Source organism: Panthera onca, chromosome D2 (genome assembly GCF_046562875.1).
Source record: "Panthera onca isolate mPanOnc1 chromosome D2, mPanOnc1 haplotype 2, whole genome shotgun sequence".
In the NCBI taxonomy this organism is placed as follows: domain Eukaryota; kingdom Metazoa; phylum Chordata; class Mammalia; order Carnivora; family Felidae; genus Panthera; species Panthera onca.
This window is the reverse complement of record NC_138349.1, coordinates 85,855,321-85,871,824: the sequence shown is the minus strand read 5'-3', so window position 1 is coordinate 85,871,824 and position 16,504 is coordinate 85,855,321. Positions and strand designations below refer to the sequence as shown.

Here is a 16,504-nt window from a genome sequence, read left to right as displayed (position 1 = left end):
GAATAAAATCATGTGGAGAAACCGTAGAATCAGGAAGGCCTCTGCTGAAGAGAAGACTTACTGAATCTAATATTAACCAGATTAAAAAATTAAATAAATACATACTACTTTGCTGGTAAGAAGAGATGACTCAGAATTCAAGTCAAAAGTCCAATGTCTAGGTTTTTGTTTGGATTTCCCTGGGAATAATCTCATTGAGGCTACTCTTCGATATGAATCAACTGAGTATTCTCATGGATCTGGTTGTGCTTCCTTTAAATAAAGGAGAAAAGTGCCTACAATTTAAGTATAGATGAAAGGTCTACAATAATATATGAAGATACTCAAAATTGAGTGATTTGGCATATATACACACTAAGAAATGTTAATTTGAGAAACAATTACATCTAATGGGCTGTATAGTATATCATTTATAGCTTAAAATTTTTAATTAAGTTCATATCAAAAGCGTATTCATGTTTTTTTATTTTTAATATATGTCTTCATCAATATTCTACTCAGCTAGTATGTTAGGGCTCCTTTGTAAGAAAAAGAAAACCAGCTCAAATAAGCTTAAGCAGTAATGAATATAGCACAGAGTTCTTCAGGTATGGCTATATCCAGGGACTCAAACGGACTTCTTTTTGGATGTCTGTGTGTGTGTGTGTGTGTGTGTGTGTGTGTGTGTGTGTGTGTGTCTGTGCACGCACGTGTGCACACATGTGTCTGTCTCCAATGATGTTAGACTTTTATTCTTAGTCAGGATGTGTCTACTCAGATAGATGTTAACCCTGATGATGACCGAGTACTTAAACTCGTGACTGTATTTACTAAGGAAAGGAGGCCCTCTCTCCTCTGGCATCTATTACTAAACCTTCAAGGAATTGTCCCATCCATGCGTCCTATTTAGATTTCTTAGTTGTCTTGGCGGTAGGTGTGATAGTTTGACTACTACAGAGAGGACAAAGGAAGTTGTTCCCAGGGAAAAGTCAATTAAAAAAAAAAGAAAGAAGAAGGTTGCTAGGTTGGGGAAAAACAACAGGTGATATGTGCATCTCAGTTACTGATAGCCTGACATACACATAAGTTTCTAGTAGAAGCAATTTCGGGGGCAGCTGGGTAACTCGGTCAGTTAAGTGTACGACTCTTGATTTTGGCTCAGGTCATTATCTCATGGTTAGTGAGATCTCTCTCTTTCTGTCTCTCTCTCTCTCTCTCTCTGAAAGTAAAAAAATAAAGGTATTTTTTAGATAAAATTTTATATTGCCCCCACCTAATATAACAGCTATCCCACTTCAACTGAAGTTACCTCTACCCAGAAGGACAGCATCCAAAGTTGTGCTTACACTTCTCATGTATCTCCCATGTCATCTAGAAGACATCGCCATCATGTTTAGTAAGACTTAGGGTAATTCTGTCGAATGTGAGTTGCTTATGAAGGCCAATACTTACCAAAGCATTCTTTGTCTTCCAACAACATAAAAAGAAGTCCAAACACATTAAAACACTCCTCCCTCCTATTTATGAATTGTATTTTTTACTAAATTACTTATTAAATTTATTTATTATTTAATTATTATTGGATTTCACAATGCAAGCATGAAAGAATAACTCAGAGACAATTAGTTAAAATGCCCAACATTTACTTATATGTGCATTAAAAAAGTGTCTATGAAGTCTTTTGCCCTGAAAAGACAAAGTCCAAAAATCTTCTCTTGCAGAAAAGTGACTGGTTTGTTTAAGACATCATCAGTTCATCAGATGGGTTGTCCTAGAGTTCTGATCAAGCCCTTTACTGTTCCACGAAATCCATTAAATTGTGTTTTTTTTTAAAGACCCCTTTGGCCCATTAGGCTTAGGTTTTTAGTTGTTGTTTTTTTTTCTTTTGTTTCCTTTTCCTTTTCCTTTTCCTTTTCCTTTTCCTTTTCCTTTTCCTTTTCCTTTTCCTTCTCTCCTCCCCTCCCCTCCCCTCTCCTCCCCTCTCCTCTCCTCTTCTCTCCTCTCCCTTTCTTTTCTTGTCCTCAACCTGTGGCAGAAAAATCAAACTGGATCAGAAAGCCACACAAACGTGGAGCCCAGCACTGCAATCAGGACCCTTCTCTGTATTTACCTATTTAAGGTAAATGACTTTGCTCATCTCCTATTATGTCCCCAACTCTATGTAAGGATGGGTGCTAGTAGGTTATAACATAGCTTTTGTTCCAGCATTCACGCAGTTTATGTGATAGGAAGACTTCAGGTAACACTGAATTAGCATCTACCACATTCTGTTTTAAGCACTGTAATAAATAAACGCTCCCATGCATTTATTATTATGAATATTAGCCATAATAACCCAATCAGGAGAGCACTGCATTATCCTTATGAGCCAACATATATTGATATCTTTAGTTTGTTCTTATTAATCTTATGTAATCAGTTATCTAACTTTACTGGTTTAAACTTAAAAGTATACAGCTGGATCTTTATGTGTGGGGCTATGTTTAGATTGATTCGGAATCCATGCTTATGTTTAATGTGGTGTCGATAAAACCTGTAGTATCTTACCTTATTTACATTCTAAGATCATATATCTTGTTCTTTCCTGGTTTTCCCATTCATATGTCTTTTTCTGAAATGTGTCTGGGATTATAAGTAATTGTATTTTCCAATGATCAGACTTTGCACTAAGGTGTAGTAGATATGACTGGAGCAGGAGCCATAAGCATTTTAGGAATGGAACATATTAATTCAAGTAAATTTATGCTGTATTTTAGTTTGAATAAACTTAATTAATTCCAAGTAAATCCATATAATAGTAAGATGTGTTTTCAAGAAAAGAATTATATTAATCATTTCCTATAGACTTGGTACCCCATGAGAGAATTAAACTAGCATCAACATTGCTTGCTACCTACAGGAAAGCTGAACAAACAAGACAAGTCATGTTACCTTAATATATTTAAAAGATTCTAGCTTGAATCTGAGAAGAACATACATATGTGAATTGGCTATGTCATATTCCATACATATTAATAATCAATTGCTGGGTGAAAAGCAACACACCATTTTGTTACTTCCATCAATGCTTTTTTTTTCTTTATTTGAAATAAAGCATTTTTAAAAGAACTGAATATCCGTATGGAATGCTTTCTTTGAATTGGAGTCTAAATCAAATTTGCCAACCATAACTTCTTAAAATTTGATAAATTGATAATAGTTCAATGATATGCTATATACTAGTGTCGAGATTTCTCACTTAGAATTTCTTTCTAGTGAAAATCTAATTCTGATTGCCACTAAAAAACTAAGATAAAATCCTCCTTAATTGAAGTTATTTGATGTATATCATAATAAGGAGATATATTGTTTTTGTCTTCCAACACTTAAAATGGATTTAATTTTAATTAAATGTGGAGCATCCTTGGTTCAAATTATATTTGGTTTGATGTGATCTTGTATATTTTTAATATATCTTGCAAGCCATGGAAAGGAAGAGTCCATCCATTCCTTGTCAAACAATAATTAACAAGAATAGCAATAATGCAGCCTTGGCCCAGTGTTTGTTCATCCCACCATCTCAGTCCACTGGATTATCACTCTTAAACTGGAGTTTAATAAAGAGTTTGCAATTTTGGGGACACCTTAGTGGCTCAGTCAGTTAAGTGTGCAACTTCGGCTCAGGTCATGATCCCACAGTTCATGGGTTCGAACTCTGCTTTGGGATCTTTTGCCAGCTCAGAGCCTGGAGCCTGCTTCAGATTCTGTGTCCCAACCCCAGCCCCCCTCTGCCCCTCCCCCGCTTGTGTGTGCTCTCTCTCTCTCAAAAATGAACACTTAAAAAATTTTTAAAAAAGAGACTGCAATCTAAAGATTCTACTTGCATGAAGTTTGATGACGAGTCTTCTCCAAAACCACTAGTCCATTTTCGGGTCTGCCACTCTAGTTAGCAGGAAAGAGCTGGGTAGTAAACTTCTGGGATAACCATATTTAAGGCAGTGAGCCAGCACCCTGTGGGGCCAAGGTCACATTTCTCTGCTCAGGGACATGCTACCAAGTGAGACCATTTTAGCCTCTTAGTCTGAAGTGTATCCATTCATTGCTTCTTGCCTTTCAGAGAGCTTTTACAAATACTGTGACATTCCATCCTTAAAATAGCACAGTGGGAAGGAAAGGCACATATTCTTAAATTGCGGTTAAAAAGAATTTGAAGACAGAAATTAAGTGACTTGGTAAGATCAAATAAGTCGTTGGCGTGAGAATATAATTTGAGTAACTTTTTAAAAAGAATCCACACCTTTTTATTAACCCATACCAACCAGCATCCTCTGGTGCTGGATGTATCTGTATGATATGTACTCTACATATTTAACATACATGATGGGGTATTTATATGTGGGGAACTCCTTCCTTATGTGTATCTCTACTAGGTGATAAATTAGGCAGTCAGTATATGGCTGCGGAATTAAAAACTAACCATTGAGAATTACAAAGCTTGGTATGTTTATATGATGTATGTTTAAAGTTCTTCCTTCTTTGTCTGTCTACTCAGATGTCTCTGTTACTAACTAATTTGAACCCAAATGGTGGGCTTATTCTGTACAAACCATTGACTTTCCCCCTGTTTTACTTGTTCAGACCATTCACCATCCTTCCCGATACCTTGCCTTGTATGCTGTTGATTACAGGAAAAGAAGGGTGGATGAGTCTGAATGCATGTGAATCCCTCGTGACTGCTGATAAACCAGCAGGACACCAGTGATTTCCTGTCTGTTGGCTACATGACATTTTCACCGCTTACAAATCCTAAAGATACATTGACATTATCTTTTAGGAGCATATAAGACGTCAAAGAATGTAATAGAATTAGCCAGTTCAGTGTATTCGTTCAGGGATTTATATACTCTATGAAGACAGTAAAGCAAAAAGGATTTGTATGACACATGAGAAAGAACAGGTTCATTCCTTGAGACGTTCAAAATGGTATTAGCCCTACACACTTCTGCGACAGCTGTTAGTGTCTGTATTCCTGGCAATACAGATGTAGTTTGTGAAGCAAATTAAAAGTACTAGAAATGTACTTTAGTTTTTATTTATCAGGGTAAAATATTTTGAATAATAGTCTCAGAAGAAAACAAGCTTTTTCTAGGCATTGTTCATTTAGATTTGAAACAGGACGTTGAGACTTATTGGTACATGATATTATTTGCTTTATAGTGCTAACTAGAAACGTAGTGTTATATCCTCCCTAAAATATTTGGAAAGGCTTGTAAACAAAATGTTTTGTAAGTAAATTATTACTGAAATTATCATTTTTGAAAAGCTTTTGCTTATACCATGAGAGATGATAAAGATACTGAAGAGTTCTGAATATTTTTCTTCTTGCTTATTAAGAATGAGCATCATTCACCTTTTAGATTGTGAAAATGAGCATTGTAAATATTATATCTAAATCTGCTTCCTTGCTACAATATAGAAAGCTCTAGAAAGGGATTGAAGAGACTGGTGTCAAGGCTGGACTTTGAAATTTGCTAAGTAACAGATGAGTTAAACCATTGAATTCTCTTCGTCCAAGTTCTCTCTAACATAATGTTGCACGAAACTGGTTTTCAAGGTTTGAACTAGGTGCCATGGTGTTACAATGCAGATTTCCAAGCTCTCTTCTTGTGCTGGATTCCCTCATATATTTGAAAATATCAGGGTATTAATGTCCATTATATGTTTAACAGGTGCCATCTGTTCGTGCATATTTTATAAGCAATTTTAAAAGCACACCTGTTTGGGCAGCACTGAGAGATACCAGAACAATCACAGACTTAGAATCATATGAACCTCATTATGAATTCTGGCCTTCCTACCTAGCAGGAAATACATCAGTCATAATGTTAACCACTTTGAGCCTCAAGTTTAAAATTCTTTAGCATAGTAGGGATAATCCTCATCTGGCAAAGTTGTAAAGAATAAACAAACTACTGTGTGTTATGCCTACACATAGAATACTTCCTATTCTGAATGATGCTTTGTAATTAGATACATTACTTTCCCTAATGTAAATATATTTTAACATTAATATTCATAGTTTCAAAAGTTCCTAGCTTAGTATTTAATAGAGACCATATGCCCAGTAAATGTTATTAACTCTCTTGCTATGATTTTAGTGCACTTTTAACCAATATTTGTTTATTATAAAGATATACATTTTTTAATGTTTATTTACTTTTGAGAGAAGGAGAGACAGAGCACGAACAGGGGAGGGGCAGAGAGAGAGAGAGAGAGAGACAGAATCAGAAGCAGGCTCCAGGCTCTGAGCTTGGCATTGACCGCAGAGCGGGTAATTCTAGGCAAATATTAACCAGATAAAAAACCCACCAATGAAATTGAGAAATTACTCAACTTTTATTGTTGGCGATGATGTTTGAGTTAAGAATTTTGAATTTTAAGTGTCATTCAGTTTGCTGGTGGCAGTTTTCAAACAATCTTTTCTTATGTAAACTGACAAAAATTAGATAGTACCGGCGATGAAATAATATAAGCCTGTAATACTATTTTCACTAAACAACTTTCCTTACATATTTATATTTTATTCTGAATATAGTAGTATGCAATTTGCATTACATACAGAAAAATAAGTTTATTATTGATTTAAAATAACATTAGAAAAATGGTAATTCATAGCAAAGCATGCTTGAATTATCTCCAAAAATATTATTTTCAAATAAATTGAAGTGAAAATTTTTAAAAAAATAATTAAAAAGGAAATAAGACTTTGGGGCACCTGGCTGACTCAGTTAAGTATATGACTCGACCCCAGGGTTGTAAGTTCGGGCCCCATATTGGGTGTGGAGATTACTTTAAAAAAATCTTTAAAGAAAACAAAAACAAACAAAACTTGAAGATGGATTATGCAATGCAGTGAAGTACATTTTTCATTATTTGATTCATCATAGTGGAAATTAGTTCTTTATACACTCAACTCCCAAGTCGTGGCCCTAACTGACCGTATGCATTAAGGAGACAGTTTACTTCTGTTGTTTGACTGGAATGTTTACGGAGGAAAAGCAATGGCTATGGTGATTGGTTTTTTACCCTATCTTTAACTTCTTTTTGGATCCTGATTAATTTACCCAACTGTATTTTAAATCACTCTCAAACAAAGGAAGACCAAAAAAAAAAAAAAAAAAAAGAGATAGAGAGAGGGACAGAGGGAGGAAAGAACGGAGAGGATGGGCAGTGTATCTGTCTGGGTAGGAACCTTGATAATGAGGTAGTAATATTTATTGCTAATGAAAGCGTTATACACACACACACACACACACACACACACACACACACCCCTCCCTTTAATGTGTGAGGAAATCAAGAAGTTAAAAAAAATAATAATAAGATGCTCAAACTAATTAATCAAGGCAGAGGCAAAACCAGGATTCAACCCAGCTCTGTGTTACTCCCAAGCCCATACTCTTAACTCATTTCCTCAAGAAAAAGCCCAGACATGCACCTAGGTTTTTAAACCTCAGACTCAGCTACCACACATTTAATTTTGTCAGTTACATTGACCTTTGTGATCTGTGCTTAAAGGTACAATAAAAGCGAATATTAAGCTGAAACACTTGGAGAGAAGTAACTGGCTGATGTCTGTTCACATTGAAGAAGAATGAATGGGGCCAATTTGAAGAGCCAATTTCAAAAAAAAAAAGCATCGGCATTAAAATGAAAAAGAGGAGATCTGGATTTTACAAAAGGAACTGAAATGCTAGTAAAATATTTTTTTTAACTTTTTTATTACGTTTATTTATTTTTGATAGACAGAGAGAGACAAAGCACAAGTCAGGGAGGGGCAGAGAGAGAAAGAGACACAGAATCCAAAGCCGGCTCTGAGCTGTCAGCACAGAGCCTGACGCGGGGCTCGAACTCACAAACCACGAGATAATGACCTGAGCCCAAGTCGGATGCTGAACTGACTGAGCCACCCAGGCACCCCAGTAGTAAAATATTTCAAAAATAAATTATCTTCCTGTAATCAGGGCAAGGAATAGAGTTTTGCTAATATGTTCCTTAGGGTGAACTTTTATCATCGTTTAGGATCCAGGAATCAGTGTATTTAAAAACAATGATCTGATCATGTATTTCTTCTTAGTTCTGAAAGTAACAGTTTCTATCAATTATCATCATTAACCATGCGTGTCTATTGTTACAAAAATACTACATTTAACTTAAACGTCTCAAGCAAAAAGTTATTTGAGTAGTTACCTTTGCATATGGAGAGTAAGTTCGGCCTGGAATTAGAAGGTTGTTCACACTGGCTCGTCTAGCTGGACCGTGCTTCCTGGACCACTGTCAGGAGGATGTTAACTCTGTGATCTCAGTCAAGGCACCCTTCCAGACATCAGCATTTGCTGAGCCCTTTTCACCTTTTGGAAAATAATGGGTACAGAATAGTTCCCTTAAGGTACAGTTCTTCAGGAAGAAACACAAACAGCACAGGTTGGAGGGAGAGAGGGAGGAGGAATAATCTACAAACAAACTCATGGCCAGGGGCCTGGGCCCAACGTACCCTCTCTGTCTAACCAGAAATACATGCATTCAAAGGCATGAGGACAGCGTTTAAGAGCAAAGGGCTTCGTCTAATGAATGTTTTCCAATCCTGTTCTCAAAACATGCAAACACAGAAGATGCTATTTGTTAGGCCACGCTGTGGAAGACGCTTGCGCCTGTTTATGTCAGAGGTGTCTACTACAGTGTTTTGGCGACCGAAGGACCTTCCCAAGCGCCGTCACAAATGTCACGAATGGTGCCAGAGTCCATCTGGAACCGTTCTTAGCACACCTTAGAATCAAGGAAACAAATCCTGAAAGGCCTGCTGATTTGTCTTTAATACACTTTTTGAAAATCATGTTTGCCTTTAAACAGGCTTGCCTTTAAACTAAAATACCCTGGGGGTATATGGACTCTTGACCGTGATCCCCTAAAGCTTTATTAAAATAAATAAGTTTGACGCAGACTCAGCAGGATTCTGGGGAGACCAAGGTGAGAGACAAGAGCAGTGACAGTCTTGCCCTTCATAAAGACTGCACGCGGGGTGGGGGAGGGTGGGTGGCCAAGAGTGCTGCAAAAGTAAAACCCAACCTACCCCTGAGGACAGGTGTTATAAAGAGGGCCATATGGTTTCATTAGCATAAGAAGAGGGGCTCATTCTCCTGTTTGAAAAATCAGGTGAAGCTAATTTTTGCAAGCCATCCTATTAATTACGAGCCATTTGTCTGGACTGGAGGACAGTAGATAAGTCAACCATTAAACAAAATTTACCTTGAGTGATTTTACCTTCCAAAATGGCATAGACTTCTTGGAAGAAAAGGGTTGTTCATGTAGTCTAGATTTACACTGCTCATTCTCTTGGTGGTTGTGTCTGGGAATTTAATGACCAGAACATTACCATGTCCCATGTTCTTTTCACCAAAAATGGAGTCCTCTGTGACATATTGAATTGTTTGGAGATTTTCTAGAAATGCGTGTCAAGGGTGGCATAATTAACTAAAATCTTCTATTTAATTCTATAATTTGTGATTATATTTCATTGCTGGGAATATTTCCCTCTATGCTAAGAATCCCTAGGAACAAAAGTCTAAATAAAGAAGTTTAATGGATTCTTATGGAAAACAAGATAGATTGATTACTTGGTTAATTCACTCATTCTGTAAATCTTTGGGTACCTAAAATGTAGTTGGCATTTCACAAAACTTTGTGTAGGGAAGTGTGCAGATCGAGTTAGCATAGCAGGCTGGGACCATTATCCTTAGGAAGACCTGCTTACAAGGTTGAACCCTGGCTGGCATTTAGGAACTTGGGTTTCTTGAAAATCCCCATCATTATTAACTAACAAGCATGGCGTACTGTACATGAATTATTTGTACAAACAATATGGTTTTGGCTAAACAACTGCTTCCCTTCTGAGAGTCTGGAGTTTTCATACATGTTGGGCAGTGAACATTAAGTGCCTAATGAGCTCCTTTGATGGACAGAACTCCACACATATTCTTACAACCCACTGCTGGAAGAATTAACTGCATCTCTGTGACTCCAAAGGGAAAGAGGTCTTGGAAGCTTGCACCTGGTTTCCTCTGAACTTTGATGTGCCTTTTCTCTTTGTTGATTTTGCTTTGTATCCTTTCACTGCAATAAATCATAGCTGTGAATATGCCAATATCCTGAGTTCTGTGAATCCTCGTAGTGACTCATCCAACCTGAGTGTGATCTTGGGGACCCATGACACAGGAAACACACACACACACACACACATACCCAGATTGTGATCTCTAGGACTCTGATTTTATTTGTACATGAGATACAGAAGCAAAATCTTTTAGATTAGTGGTTCTTAATTAATAGTGACTTTGCCTAAAAGGAGACATTTGGCACCATCTGGAGACACTGCTGGTTATCACAGCTGGGGGAGGAGGAGTCATCCAGTGGGTAGAGAGAGGTTAGGGATGTTGTTGAACATCAGCATCAGCGGATAGGCCATCCGCTACTACAAATAATTGTCTGGCAAAGAAAAAAAAAGTCAATAGTTCTTTCTTAAGAAATTCCATGTAAGAGTGCAAGATAATATTCAATCTAATACCCAAAAAAAGAATGTGGAACATAAGTACAAAGGCAGAATGGACAAAGAAAAATTATTTAATCAGAATTGAAGTAGCTCCCACACCCAAACTCCTTGGAATGCATATGGAAGTCCTGGATGCTGAAATGTTGGTATCCCTTCCAGATAGTCTATGTACCTACATGGTCCCCAGTGTCTAATGAATAGATTGTTTTAAATACAAATTTTTTTTTTCAGTAGAAAAAGCACCAGAGAACCTCTCTTGCAAGATATAAATAACTCTTACATACTTTAAATGTAGAGGATGCAAATATTACACATGTATCCTATTGATAACAGGAAATGCATTTGGGACACAGAATTTCCGGTGCTTATGATCTCTGCTGTAATTCTGGCAGTGGTTCTGCAAACTATATTCCTAGTATTAACAATAAATGGGCAATAAAATCATTACCTTATATTGTTCCATCTTTAAATGAATTCTTACATTCTGTAGAAATAATATAAATGATAATGGCAGGGCTATGGGTTTAATAAATAAATAAATGAGAGTCTTTTAAACTTTGTACCCACAAATGGAGGCTATTCTCAATATACTGGTGTGGTGAGTTTAGGGGGAAAAGACAATGAGATAAGCCTTCAGGGACTTCCAGTTCAATAAGAATTTGGTCTTCGTTGTTAAGCTGGCAGGTGGATAGTAGGCAAATTGTTGTAGGAGGGAATAAGAATGCATAGGTTCAACCATGGTTGTTTCCAAGTAGAAGTTGATATATAACATAGATGGACATTTTGGAAGAGAATAAATCAGAGATCCTCTGGGCAATGAAATTGTACCAAATTAACCTTGGGATCCATCCAGGACATGTGAGAGCAATATTATGTAAATGTGGATTTTTGGTGATAGTTCAGGGTAAATAAAGCATTTTCAAGTCAGAAACAGTCATATTACAGAGATCCTACTTACTGATTGTATGGCATTAGGGAGCTTATTTATCTTTTTTATATGTTTATATGAGAGAACAAACAGGGGAGGGAAAGAAAGAGAGGGAGAGAGAGAATGCCAAGCAGGCTCTGCACTGTCAGCACAGAGCGTGATGTGGGGCTCGATCCCCTGAACCTTGAGATCATAACCTGAGCCAAAACCAGGACTTGGATACTTAACTGACAGAGCCACCCAGATACCCAGTAAGTTATTTATCTTTATTGAGTTTTCTTATCTTGTAAATTTGTGATGTGATTGTGAGGGCTAGATAAGGCATCTTGAGGTGCAGCTTAAAGTAAGTGCTTAATTTCATATTTCGCTGTTGTGTTCTTGTAGTGACTTGTTCCTCCCATGTGATGCACCACAATGAAGGGAAGCATGGATACACTCTCCACTTCCTGGTAAACTTAGTTAGATCATTTGTGTTGGTAGACACATGGGGGGGGGGGTGGGCACATGGGATACAATGACTATGGACAACAGAAGCTGACAAAGCAGAAAGACATGTGCGGCCACCCCCATCACTCTTGCAGGAAGGCTCTTCACCTGGAATAAGCGATGCCTCCGAACGGTCAAAAGTAGGAATGAGACACTTGGCCCTAGAATCACTGTTCTCAGTGGTTAAGCAGCACATTCCTCCCCAAGGCTGCACATTAAGGGCTCCATGAAATACAGCTAGAATTAGTATAGAGTTCAGGTATAGAGTTCAGGTATAGAGTTCAGGAGTTTACTCTTTGGGGTAAAAGTGCTGAAAGACCACTTTAAAGCCAAAAATATCAAAGAATCTAAAACTTGGTGGCTTGGGGCATGTTTTGAAACGATAAAAAGTAATGACAACATGATAGCAAAAAGTTTAAAGAGGAAGATTTAGTCAATTTGGAGGTATTTCTCTCACTGTCCAGAGACAAGGATATTCTGACTACTATTCCTATCAATTCTATGCCTATTACCCTAAATTCATGCTAGACTACTACAGCTCCAAGGAAATATCCCATAAATATGTCTTTGTTTCTATAATTTCTGGCTCAGTCAACAATATTGTAACTAGTGATTAGACTTTCTAGACATTTAGACGCTATTAAATGAAACATGCTTATTAAAGAAATGTGCTGTCCGATATCCAGGCCTTCACTGCACAATGATGTTGCTTGTGTATATTAACCAGTTTCTAAGCCAGTGAGTTCTGTTCATGCCCCATCCACACTTTCCTAACCATAATCAATGTTATATTAGCTGATAAAAACCAAACCAAAACAACAACAGCAAGAACAACAACAACAGCAACAAAACAGTTTCTAGACCTGTCTGCATTGTGAAAACCCCACAAAGTAATAGCACCAGTCTGATTTCAAGTTCAGCGCCACATTTGGTATGTTGTGAAAGCAACCCTTGCAGCCATCATTCATCAATAGACACAAGCCTACTTAACCGAGGACTCTGCCCTTATGAGAGACGTTATACAGTGGTTGATTCTTATTGTCTGTTCTGTGCAACACTTGTGCTTAGATCACTTTCTTTCCTATTTACGTTCCTTTCACTGTGTATGTATAGGATTAGTTTCTGTTTTACCTTTCCGTGAATAGTGTTTCCTATGGTTACGGACAATCAGCAAGCTAATTTCATCTGAGCTCCAATCACAGGCAATTTATAAAATCTTAGAAGAACACAGGTATGTAGTCAGTAGTAATCAACTTAGCTTTGGTGGGACAATTTATTTTTATATTGTCTGCCTGTCATAAGCCTGGTGAGTTGATTTGAATCATCGAGGTATGATGGCTTTTGAAAGACTTTTGATTTTTCCCCTTCTCATGAAGTACTTATTAACAAAATGGTGGGAAAAGCCTGTATTCAAAAATTAACATAATTTCATATCATGAAGGAAATTTTACTTATGAAATATAGTTAGTGATGGAATTATTATTACTATTATTTTTTAGGAAGGGGGGCCTTTGCAGTTTGTGGGTAACATTATAAAAGAGACATTTGTAAGAAAAGACAACATGTTTCTAGGGAAGTGTGTAGGATTGTCCTCTCCTATTTCCTCCTTAGAGGAGTGGTGTGTTTTTACCTGGATTGCTGCTTAGACTTCCCACAAATTTGTTACTCAGAACTCTATTTATTATAATATACTATTGGAGTAATAATTATTCCCAGAGAAGGAGGCGTGCATCTTTTTGGAATCCTTGCCATTTCCTCTAATATATAAATTCTGACTTTGATAACATTTTATTAACTACCTCCCTTATTCTCTCTGTTTTCTATGTCTTTCTTAATTCACAACATACATTTCTGTAATATTTTGGTTGTCTATTTGAGTGTCTAACAGATTAAAAGGCAAAGATGCTTTATGACAGTCACATGCTGCAGTCAAATAATATGTTAACTTTGATCATTTATGGCAGCTGCCTCCAGTTCCAGCATGTAGGGATTTTCCCCCTAAAAAATGTGTTTTCTCTTGTGACTTGGTTTACTTTTGTGCATTGGTTCTATCTTTCTGTTTAACAAATTACCCCACATCTTAGTCACTAAGGCAACAACCCTTTACTGTCTCACAGTCTCTGTAGGTCAGAAGTCCAGGCAGTGCTTCACGGGGCTCTCTGGGTCTGAACACCTCACGAAGCTCAGGGAAGGTGTCAGCGGGGCCACAGTGGTCTGGGGGCTCCCCTGAGGGTGAGTGGACACCCTTCCATTCCTTACTCAAGAGGTCACTGGCAGGATTGTTTCTCCTGGGCTCTTGGATGAGGGGTCCTCAGTCCCTTCCTTACTGGCCATCGGCCAGGGGCTTCCCTCACTGTCAATACATGGGTCTTTTCCATGAAGCAGGTCACGCCAGAGACAGCAAGTTAGAAGCCAAGACCCTGTGAGCAAGAAAAGCATCACAGAGTTCTGGTATTTGATCCCAGAAGCCATTAATCTCAAGCATGATTAATCTCAAACCCTGTGTCATGGGGAGTGGAAAGGATATGAACATCAGGAGAGGAGCATCTCTGAGAGCCCTTTCAGAAATTGCCTGCCCGTGTGCGTGTGTGTGTGGTGTTTTATGAAAATAAAACGCTTCTTTTAAAACAATCTGATTTTACTTTCTTTATCTTTATCTCTCAAATATTTTAGAATGTAACCCATCACCCTCATGATGAAGAGAAATTTCGGGACACATTATGCCACCTCCACTATGTAGGAACGCACACAGAGCACGGCATGTGTTACGTTACGGACATGACTTTTGCCTCTAATGTTGGAAAGGATATGTTCGTGTCTCCCTCTCCTTAGTATCTGAAGGGGTGGTGATTTACAATGACTGGATTAAAGTGTACTTAGAAACCAAATTAAGAACTGTACTGTTGGGTATTAGGATAATCTTATTAAAGTATGGCTAAGTGGGCCCACGTGCCTTCTCATCATCTATAGATTTCTTGCCCTATTGTGTCATCTTTTTCTATTTGCATGCACCAAATGTGGCTTTCAAAATAGGAACTTTAGATAAAATACAAGTCTGTAGCAGCATGCCCCTCACAGCCATATAACAACATGTAGGGAAAAGGGTTCACTTGGAAGACAAATCCTAAATAAACTTGTAAGTTCTTTCAGAGTATTTATTACACCTTCTCCTCACATATCCAGTACTTAATGTCTCAGATTTCACTAGTTTAAAAATCACGTTGTCCTCAAATGCCCGAGTAAAAACCCTGACCCCGACTTTACTTGCTTAGATGTAAGAATTCAATCATTTATGAGGTGTTTACAGATTTCCAGGGACGCGTACCTGCTCCCAAGTCTGTATCGGTTTTTACATGACACCTGCATTTACCATCTGGCTCCAGATCAGAACCTGTAACCACTTTTCTTCAAGGTCCTCATCCTGCACGTCACATCCTGCTGGGTCTCTTGGTGCCCACACGGCTTTTTGTGAAACACTTCAACTGAGTGGGGGACACCTATCCATCCTTTCTGCAAATACAGTGAGCATAGACACAAGTCTTCAATTTTTAACAAAAATTATGCTGAAGATTGTAAGATAGTGATGAGAATTTTATCACAAAGACATTTAAAATTCAGTATGTGATATAGCTATTCTCAAAGGACACAAATCCTTACATCTCTGCGGACGTCCTCTACTGCGTAATACATCACCTGTGAAAGAGGTGACTTCTTTAAATACAATCTTGAGATCTTATGGGTTTTTTTATACTTATCGTGCCGTGAACTCATAGGGACTGGGTTCCCGCAGCTCAGGCTCCTCTCTGTGTATTCTCACAAGGTGCACTTCTCTGGGTGGGGCAGGCTGGTGCTTCAGCTGAACCCAAGTACCTTTCTCTTTGGCTTCCTTCTTGCTCTGATCATTTTCCTTCACATGCTTCAGGAAGGCTCTTTGAGGGCTTAATACGCTCAGTATATACATTAATTCTCTCAGCAAGAATCTTACCCTCAACGTGCTTGGCCGATTACACAAGTGCCAACAGCATGCTGGGTAACACGGTAGACCCTTCCAGTTTTGCCATGGGGATGTCTGGGGGGCTCTCCTTTATGAACACTGCCCATTCCCTTGATGTCCCCAATATCACCTTTCTTTTGATTCGCATGTATGTGACCAAAGGAACAACTCCATGTTTTCTAAAGGGCATAGAGAACATACAGCAGGTACCTCTCCTCTTTCGCTTTGTGTGGGTCATTTTGGTGAATTATTGGAAGACGGCAGTTCTTGCCAAAAAAAAAAAAAAAAAAAAAACTGAAACAGGTAGACTTCTTAGTAACCTAGGGCTGCCACCCTAAGGAATTATGGAAGTGCCCTTGGTATCACATTAGTTAGAGCCAGGTGTTACCTGTCTGGGGTAGTGATTTGGTTATCTCGTGTACTTGGGTTACATAGAACTTTTAGCCACTCTGAAGGCCATGACATAAAGACCTAAGTTAAAAGACGTGGACTTGTTACCATCATTTTAGCCAGGTTATTAATTTTACAAGCA

At 38.0% G+C, this 16,504-nt stretch overlaps 1 protein-coding gene and 1 pseudogene across 5 annotated transcripts in view; one reads left to right on the top strand and one right to left on the bottom strand.

Moving 5' to 3' along the window:
- PCDH15 (protocadherin related 15) overlaps window positions 1–16,504 on the top strand; it is a 1,703,323-nt gene that overhangs the window by 834,258 nt on the left and 852,561 nt on the right. The gene's annotated exons all lie outside the window — the stretch shown is intronic.
- LOC132684698 (large ribosomal subunit protein eL21 pseudogene) lies at window positions 15,730–16,213 on the bottom strand (annotated as a pseudogene).